General features: G+C 49.2%; 1 long non-coding RNA gene across 1 annotated transcript; it reads right to left on the reverse strand.

Annotated features, from left to right (window-relative positions):
• Window positions 1–4,294: 4,294 nt before the first annotated feature.
• On the reverse strand, window positions 4,295–7,080 carry LOC139080979 (uncharacterized). The gene is made up of 2 exons (XR_011535874.1): window positions 6,618–7,080; window positions 4,295–6,362 (listed from the first exon to the last, which is right to left on the reverse strand). It is a non-coding gene; the product is annotated as an uncharacterized lncRNA (long non-coding RNA).
• Window positions 7,081–9,992: the final 2,912 nt, after the last annotated feature.

The following is a 9,992-nucleotide window of genomic DNA, read 5'->3' on the forward strand; positions in this document are numbered from 1 at the left end:
GCGCTTTCTCAAAAATGAATGCAGAGGAAGCAGCTCATTAAGAGAACCAAGCATATTTGTTCCTCTGCTTGATGCTGCAGAGGCGAAAGATTTAAAACAGGGGGAGTTGGGAGGACACGGGCGAGGAAACAAAAGAAATAGCAATTTTGAAAGCGCACGGATTAGCCCCAAGGCTCTTCCATGTTTTCATCCATCGCTTGCACACAAAAGGCTTTATGTATTGCATCTCCCACATTTTTTTATTATTATTATTTCTCATCAATTACAGAGGCCCGCTTGCAGGATACTACAGTGAGTAGAGATTGTGTTGCGAATGCTTTTATATGCAAAGTGTGCATCTTAAAAATGGAAATGACAGCCATTGCTGGGGGTGAAGCTTTTGACTTCTGCAGTGGAGTCATTCTTGACTCTGATTCACTGCGTCTCGGGATGTCTGCAGCCAGTAAGAAACAAGATGACCCAGATTGGGTAATGGATGCTATTTCTGGTTTTATTTTTATTTTTCGGCTCCATATTCTATAGACTGAAACACGGATTTGTTCTCAGAATCAGTTCCTGGAATGTGTGCACAGGTTTCAGGTGGTTAGAGACACAGTATGAGACAGCATGGTACTAAACGACCAGCAGAGCCATTTGGAAGGGGGAGAAAAGTTTTCTGTAATTTTCAAAGCTTTGATTTATTGCTTTATTCAAGAATTAATTGTAGCCCGAGGTCCCCAAAATGAAGGGAGGGGAGAAATAATATGACAATTACACATCTGGTGGAAGGCACAGCTGGCTCTACTTAGGAAAGCTGCCCCATCTCTGGCTCCTGGAAAGGAGCAAATGGTCCTTCCTCACAGGCTGCCTCCTGGGGCCAGGGAACCATCAACATTTGGAGCATCATTAGCATCTTTTCTCCCTATGGGTTCTGGGGAGAAAATCACATTCTCGATACTGCTGGCAGCTGTGGCTACAGTTTTAAAATGAAGATATACAGCCCATGGTCTCTGGTCCCTGCTCAAGGTAACCTCTGCTGACTCATTATGCACTTAATAAGACCTCTTGTCTGGGCAACGAGGAATGGATTTGTGCTGAGATGCGCGCAGGGCCGAAGAAGGAAGGCAGGGGAGGAAGGGAATGGTTTCAGACATGAGAGTATGAGTTGTTTTCACCTTTTCAGAATCTGTAGTGTTACCAGCCATCCACCCTGAGAGCCACCAGCTCCCCAGCCAGCAAAAGTTAGGGGAGGTGGGCCAGGGCTCTTTGCCTATAGAATCTCCCTCATTTGCATCTGGCTCAGAGAAGGTCGAAGCAGCCTCTGGCCAAGTTCTTTCCCAGGTTCTAGGTACCAGCTGCACCCAGGGTAGGCTCACTCTCCCATCTTGAGCACAGCATCCCAGGATAACATGCAGAACACAGAGGTTGTTCGCACTTTGGGGTATATTTTTTTAAGAGTATGAGACCCAAGCAAAACATTGTTAAAAATGCCTTGTAAGTGTTCAGCCATAAGAGTGACACAAAGCAATGCCAGAGTTGACTCAATCTTCAAACGCCTTTGAATCAAAGAACCCAGACACCATGGGATGGGGACAGGGAGGGGGAGGGACCCTGAATGAGGGACCATGGAATGTGTACTGTAGGCGAAACTTTACCTTTCCTCTCCAGGGTCTCTGGCTGGACCTCAGAGTTAAATTGACACAAAGCAGATTAACAGGAGAAAAGCATACAGATTTTTACATTTATATGAGACCCTCCCCATAAGAAAATGTAGACCCAAAGAAGTGACAAAACCTGAGTGCTTATATACCAGGTTGAACAAAGAGAGGCAATTGTGGAAAAGTAACTAAAACATGGAGACACTAAAGGGAGAAACGAGTTATTTTAACAAGGTCTGTTTGTACAGATTTCTTGCCCTCAAGTCCCCGTCTTTGATGATAAGAACATTTCTTTCCTCCTAGTGCAGGGAGGGCATCTTCCACATGAGAGTTTTATGTCCTGCTTGTAGGAAGAAATGTGGATTCAAAGTGTCTTTCTTGTACTTGCTGTCTTTCAAGTGCCTTTAGCTCAAAATAATCCTTATGGCAAAGTGGTCTATTTTGGGGCATCATATTCTGCCACGCTTCAAGGTGTTTTGTGAGACAAGATGTAATCAAAGCTGGCTTTGTGGACCTCAGCTGGAACTCAGTGTTGCGGGGGAGGGTGTCTACTTGGAGAGTGAGGTATTTCAGGTGGGGCCCAGATACCCGGGTGTTTGGTGCCATCAACCTGGTATGTCTAGGGCAGTAAAGGACCCTCTGGTTGAGAGCTTGGGCTCCTTTGGGGAATCATAGGACATCGAGAGTATAGGTAAGGTGAGGCCGGATGCAACCAGATGTGACCGATCAGCTGGGAGGAGACCGCATGTTCAGTTCTCCCTGGTCTGGGGCAAAAGAAAATCTAAAATCAAGTTCTAAGTTTCACCACTCACTTGTTCCTGCAGAGTATTAAAAATAGGATTAAGAATAGCACCCCGGGGGCACACAGAAGAGATAGCAGCCTTTGAGCCCGTCCTCAGTGAGAGTGAGGCACAGCTAGGAGCAGGCCCCTCCCAGCCCATTTGTTCCTTCACGGTATAATTAGCTGCTTTTGTGGTTCATCTTTCTCTTTGCCTCCTAGTTTTCCCATCCCGCTTGTTTCTCCTCCCACACCCAGCCGCCTTTCTCCCCTCCCTGAGCCCCGGAGGGGTCTGCACACTGCAGGCTTTGTGTCAGGATGCTTTGTGAAATGAGATGGAACACACAGACGCCGGCTCTGAGCAGGGGGCATCCCAGGGTCCCAGCTGTACGGAACGTTCCACAGCCTCCAAAAGAGGAGGGGAGAATGGAAGGCAGTGAGGCTGAGACTGTGCAGTCAGTTTCTAAGGTCACTTCCAGGATGTCCATGACTATACTTCACACACATCTGGGAGATGAACAAGTGCGGCGAGCCTGAGGATCGAGGACCAGTGGAGAATTTCACCTGGGCACAGATCCATCCACCAGGTGAGCCGGAACCTGTGCCACATCCTAATCCCAACCCTGGCGGTTCCTGTGGGACTGGCCTCCTGCAAGATGCTACATCCTCCAGGGCACCTTTCCCTACCTGTGAAAGAGGGAGAGTCGTTTCGGAAAGGAGAATGTCTGGGGGTGAGCTCAGGGCCCATTGTAGGGTTGAGTAAACACTGGAGTCTTGCATCCTATTCTTATGAGACTCCAGACTTACAGGGAAGAAGGGGCAAAGAGGATCTGAGGGCACTGATTGTCGAGCCAAGCCTACTTGTTGCTGGAATATTCTCTGTTCTGGCAAAGAGTGACCCCAGGAGATCAGCTTGTATCCCAGCGTGTGGATGGAAGTGGCAGGAGGGCCTCCTTCCACACGAGGCTCTCCCTGCTCATTGAGCCAAGCCGAGAATGTTGCTCAAGTATGACTCAATGGCCTCTTTCCCCTACAAGCTTCTAATTTACTCTGCACATTGGTAGAGACTCCTCCTTGAACGCACGTTCGTTGTAGCAGGAATCCTGCTGAGGCAGTTTAGTGAGACTTGCCCCCCTTGACACCCAACCAAGTTTTCCTCTTAGTAATTTCCTATCCAGTGAGCCCCTGACCCTGCCCATTGGCTGCGCCTCCCCTCCCCCGCTGGCATCTATTCTGACTTGAGTTCAGTTCCGCTCCCTTATTGCAGTAGTCTTGACCACATTGCAACAGTGGGGACAAAAGTCTTTCTTCCTGTTTAACTCCACCCACCGCAGGTTTTCTTTGATAATATCATGACCAATCATTTCCACGTGCTGGGGCAGGAGCCATCAGTTGGTTTTAAAATCATAAACCCAAGTGTATCTGGAGGGTCATGAGTCACAAGGAGTGAGTGAGATGTCACGCCTTGGACAGTCCCTGGCCCAGAGAAGGAGCACGGAGCAGTCCTCAGCAGTGGACATCGCTGCCCGTTAGGGAGCAGGAGAGCAGGGGCTGGAGGGTGCAGGAAGTCTGCAAAGACCCTGTTTGTTTGTCATGACTGTTTTTCCCTGTTTTCCATATGAGCAAAACACAGCAGAGCCAGCTGGACTCCCCGGCCCCCGTGAAGATTCTAACTCTGTAAAGGCACAAAGGGCGGAGAGAAAACGAGGAGCCGAAGGGTAGAAAACGTAGTTCCAGAAGCTGGTGATTTGTGATTGTTTCCCACAAGTATTTATTTGACTTGAGCTATTAATCAGAAGAATTATCTGGTAATTATTTTCTGATTATACGTCTTTATAGCCATCATCCCACACAATAATTAGCTATGACAAGTTTAAAACCCTGAGAGAGTATTTTGAGACTTGAAGGACCGGACGGGACATTGACAGGAGTAGATCTGTAAGAGGATCAGGAACGCCAGCCAGAGGTCATCCACACGGCACCAGATTTGTACACCTTCTTGTGTCCCCGGGTTTAGGGCCCAGTAACAGCGGACTGAAGCTGCTATTCCGTCTGCGCTGTCGTGCTCACCTACCACAAAATGACCTTAAAATGCTGCGTAGGGCAACATAAATACTCCGAAATAATCTTATATTCATTTCTCTTTCTGGAATTTTCTACCTCCTACCAGCATTTATGTCTTGCAAAGGATATAACACCACCTATGAATCAGGAATCCAAAAGGGAAACCAGTTGAGGCATTAGATGTCTATTTAGAAATCCATGGATCCAGTTAGCCTTTTGCGCAAATATTGTTTCCAGGCCTTTAGTTTTATATAAGATTTCTCTTTACAAATGCATGTTTGTATAGGAGGCAATTAAAATCCTTTCTAAGTTGTTTGTGCAAGGAAAATGAATTGGTGCTTTTTTATTTCAATGTAAATAAAATGAGCTGTAATAACCCCCAATTAGCACATTAAAATAAGTTGAAGATTTGTTTTATCATTTCATTGTAGAGAAAATAAGGCAGCAATGAGAACCTTCTATTAGTGACAAAAACAGGACCAGTTGTTTGCCTTGAAGAACAGAGAAAATCTAATTTAAAACTCTCTGCGAATCTTTGATAATTAATTTCACACCAAACACACCATTAGAAGGTCTATAAAACATCTGATAGTTTAAAAAAAAGCCAAACCCATGATTTTTCCCCCTAAACAAGAATGTCAACAATAAAAATTTAAAATGCATAATGAAATTAGGAGGGGAACGCAGCCAAACCAAAAGTTTTGTCTTGCTTGCTTTCTTTCAAAGTTGACGACTCGAGGAGTCAATTTGAATTTTATCAACCGGAGGGAAGAATGGGGACTTTTTAGATGGTAAAACCCACCAAACAGAAAGTGAATAATCAAAAAACTCAGGAGTCTGGTGGTCTGTGTGCGTGCTTGTTTGTGCATGCAAATGAGGGTGAGTGGTGACGTGTGTCTGTGTGTGAGGGTGCTGTGTGTCTAGAGATGGTTGTGACTCAGATACTGCTATGAGTACGTGTAGACATAAGTGAGTAGGAATTCGGAGGTGGGCAACTTCTTTTTGTGTCTACAGTTACAGGACAGACTATACTGGAGGACGGGCAATGGGTAAATCCACTCACTGTCCAAAAATGCCGGCCCTGAACAGCGGGTAAAGAAGGATAAGCACGCAGGGCACAGACACACGTGGTGTAAGTTAAACGTTTTGGTCCTTAACCAAAACAGAGACAAAGTGAAGCGACTTCTCAGGTTCGCTGAGAAGAAAAAACTGCAAAAATTGCCCAGTGGATTTTCCTGTTCGATGGAGCCGTTGATGCAATTCCCAGTGTCAGGGTCTCACTCTCGGCCACGTCCGTGTCTGGGGCACTGACCAGCAGGCGTGCAGTCAAGATGGCCCCTCGTCTGCCCAGTCCAAGCTGCAAGGAGAGGGTTCCTTGGAATGACATGGGATGGTGGAATCAAGGTAGGTGTCTTGGAATAGACAGGACTCAGGGCCGAGTCTCATGGGGGGTGAGCCCCCTCTGTCAGTGGACACAGAACAGTGAAACAAAACCCTGTGTTCCACCAAACGTCACCCCTGCCGCTTCTCCAGGTTCCACATATTGCTGGTATACTCTGAGCTGTCACACCGTTCTGCATATCACACTGGGCGCTTTACGTGTGTTACATTCCCTAATCCTCACAACCCCTGTGTTAGTTTCCGAAGCTGCCGTAACAAATTACCACAAACTTGGTGGCTTTACAAACAGAAATTTACGCTCTCAGCTCTGGAGGCAGAAGTCCAAAGTCAAGGTGTCCACAGGGCCGCACTCCCTCTGAAGGCTCTAGGGGAGGACACTTCCTGCCTGTTCCAGCTCCTGGTGACGCCAGCATTCTTTGGCTTGTGGCTGCATCACTCCAACCTCTGCCTTCTCCTCTGTCTGTCTGTCTCCCTCTGTGTGTCTGACAGAAGGACACATCATTGGATTTAGGGCCCACTGGGATAACCCAGGATAATCTCACCTAATCTCAAGATCCTAAACTTAATTATACCCACAAAGACTCTTTTTCCAAATCCAGTAACATTTGGGGTTTTGACATGGATATCTTTGTAGGGGGGCATTTTTAGGTCACCCACAGCCTCCAATAAGGCAGTTACTATGGTTTCCTGCACATTCCAGTTGGGGAACTGAGTCCTACAGAAGTGAAGTCACTTACCCAAGGCCACACAGCCAGCGAGTGTTAGAGCCCAGGACTCAGCTCCACGGGACCTCCCCACAGTCAGCGCTGGTGGATGACGGACCTCATTCTGTTCTCATTCTCGAATTCTAGTTCTTAAGCCAATTCCACATCCTAATTCTTCAGATCCAGTTTGAGTCTCATCTGCTACTGACGGCATCAAGATATCACCAGAGGATCTTCAGAACCCAACAGCCAGCTAAGGGTGCCACCCGGCCGAGGAGACCAACCCTGGTGACACCAAAGCCCCCAATCCCTACATAACGATGTCTCAGTCACTCCGTTCCCATGTGTCCTGGACATTCTCCTGCTGCCCCCGGCTGTTGTATGGAGTTGTCTCATGCCGGTCAGAGCAAGGGCAGGCACCCTGGAGCAGAGTAGCCACGAGCACAGGCGAGAATCCTTTTCTCTGCTGCTAGAGGAAGCCACACCCCGTGCCTTTGGACACACTGCTGTCTCTTGTCTGGATGCCACCAACTGGAGGTCACCGCCAAGGCACTAGGAAGCGAGGCCACACACCGCTGGCATCTGGCCGAATCCATCAACAATGCGGTGCTGTTCCACGAAGGCCACTCCAGGTCACCAGCAACGCACAGGGCCCTCCTGAAATGTCATCTTATTTTAGAGTTGCAAAGGATGCAGACAGCACCAAGTTCAAGGCCCTCATTTAGAGCAGGGCGTTCAAGGCTTGGCTCACCCAGGTGACCTCGCCTGGGGCACAGAGTGACTCATGCAAGTCCCAGTTCAATGTCTGTTGAGTGACAGAGAGAGGGAGGGTCAACTTCCGCCCTTATTGCAGCCTCCGCACTGATGAGGGTATTGGTTTTATTCTCAGCACAGGAAAAGCTCCCAGTGAAGTGCACTGTTCCCCGGGTCTCTGTGCAGAGCACTGGGCTTTCCTCTTGGGAGACCATTTGGTGCTTCTCGGGGGTTCCCATGGTCCCCATCTGTGGTCTCGTGGCATTTCCCATCCTCGGTCAGTGGCTTTGAGGAGCTAACCTCTATTTGTGGGCTCTTTGCAGGAAACCTAACCCCACTGGTACCCACAAGTGCACGGAAGTGCTGGCCCGTGTCGGTCTCCTCGTGCCTCTCTCGAATGGCAGCACGCCTCAATCTTGTGGGGCGCTTTTAATAAGGAAGAGAAAGCGTATCAGTCATCCACAGCCATGTGTCAGGCACTGGCAGAAAGGGCAATCCTCCTCCTCCAGGAGCCCTAGGGCTAGCTGGGGAGAAGCACAAGCTGTGGGAGGGGTGCAGAAGAGAGGTGGGAGGAGCGAGCGCCAAGCGTAGTCCCAGAAGGCTTTCTGGAGGAGGTGGCGATGAGCGTGAACCTTGGGGGACTTGTTGGAATCGCTTAGAGGAGAACGGAAGGTGCTTCCCAGGTAGAAGAAAGGCATTTGGTCCAGGGCAGGGATGGGGGAAGAGCCACAGGTATGAGTTTCCTGTAGCTGCTGCAAGCAATTCCCACAACCTGAGCAGCTTAAAACCGCTTGGTTCTTCTCTTTTCTGGAGGCAGCAGTGCAAAGTCAGTTTGTCAGCAGGGCCACACTCTCCCCGGAGCCTCTAGGGGAGAAGGCCTTGCGTCTTCCAGCTCCTAGTGGCTGCCAGCCGTCCTTTACCTGTGGCCGCATCAGTCTGTTCTCTGTGTCCATGGTCCCATGGCCTTGACCTCTGTACAAGGGTCAAATCTCCCTCTGCCTCCCTCTTATAAGGACACACGTGGTGGCACTGGGACCACTTAGATGACCCAGGAAATTCTTCCCATCTCAAGATCTTTAAGTTAATCACCTCTGCAAAGACTGTGTTTTCAAATTGGGTACAAGTGACAGGTTCTGGAGATCAGGACCTATTGGACTCATTCTGCTCGTCACACCGTGCCACCTGATAACCGAAGGGGCAGAATGAATGGGAGTTGAGCACCAGTGAGTAGGGGCACGCCAGGAGACGGGGCAGACTCCGTTTGCCAGGAGCCTCTATCTCCTCCTAAGGAGTCCGGACTTGGTCCAGATTCCTAACCACTTATTTTTATTTATTTATTTATTTACTTTTGAGGAAGATTAGCCATGAGCTAACATCCTCCGCCAATCCTCCTCTCTTTGCTGATTGGCTCTGAGCTAACATCCGTGCCCATCTCCCTCTACTTTTTATGTGGGACGCCTGCCACAGCATGGCTTGACAAGCAGTACATATGTGCACGCCTGGGATACGAACTGGCAAACCCTGGGCTGTCAAAGCGGAGCACAAGAACTTAACCGCTGCGCCACTGGCCTGGACCCCTAACCATTTACTGGACCAACCACACTCACCATGCTCCTGGCACTGACTTCCTCCCTAGTCCATGTGGAGTTAAGAACGGCTGATGACTTTGCAGCTGGTCACCCACTTGATTAACCACCCTTCAGCTGGTCACCCACAAGTCCACTGACAGAAGAACCTGCATTCTCCTATCCCTTTTTTTTTTTTTTTTTTTAACTCAAAAGGAAGAGGGCCGGCCCCGTGGCAGAGTGGTTAAGTTCGCATGCTCCGCTTCGGTGGCCCGGGGTCTCGCCGGTTTGAATTCTGGGTGTGGACATAGCACTGCTTATCAGGCCATGCTGAAGCGGCGTCCCACGCAGCACAACCAGAGGCACTCACGACTAGAATATACAACTATGTGCTGGGGGGCTTTGGGAAGAGGAAGAAGAAGAAAAAAGTTTGGCAATAGTTGTTAGCTCAGGTGCCGATCTTTAAAAAAAAAAGGCAATTCCCCCCAACCACCCCCTTCTTACTGTATAATATGGAGATGACTCTGGAATTGAACCCATCTGGCGGGCTTCACTGCTTCCTCATGAGGTCAAATTACTTAACCTCTGGAATAACAATGGCCACCTTTGCTGAGCCCATGCAGGCACCAATGAACTCCTTCAACCCTCCATCCCACGGAAGGGTCATCCTATTCTCTCCATTGTACAGGTGAAGCGAAGGAGGCTGAGAAAGGTAACCCACCCACGCAGCTGGGAACTGATGAGGCAGGAAGCTCACCCGGCAGCCTGCTCCTGGGGCTGCCTTCTTAACCACCTTGTTCTGAAGCCTCGCAGACTCATCATCTTGTAGTGACACGGGGAGCTAAGAGCATGTAGCGCCCAGGAGGGTCTGAAGATGGAAGGCGATGACCCACGTGGGACACAGAGAGAGCCCCACACCTGTACGTGTGCAGTGAAGGGTTGTTGGCACTACCCATTCATGTGGGTGAAGCTGGAGGTGGGTTCTGCTGACATTGGGGCAGCCCCTCCCGGGTTTCGTTGGCTTGTGTCTGCAGGAAAACGAGGAGGTGGGTGTGTTGGGAAGGCAATGTCATGGGGACCCCCTCCAGAC

The sequence above is a fragment of the Equus przewalskii genome, chromosome 2 (assembly GCF_037783145.1).
Source record: "Equus przewalskii isolate Varuska chromosome 2, EquPr2, whole genome shotgun sequence".
Lineage (NCBI taxonomy): Eukaryota > Metazoa > Chordata > Mammalia > Perissodactyla > Equidae > Equus > Equus przewalskii.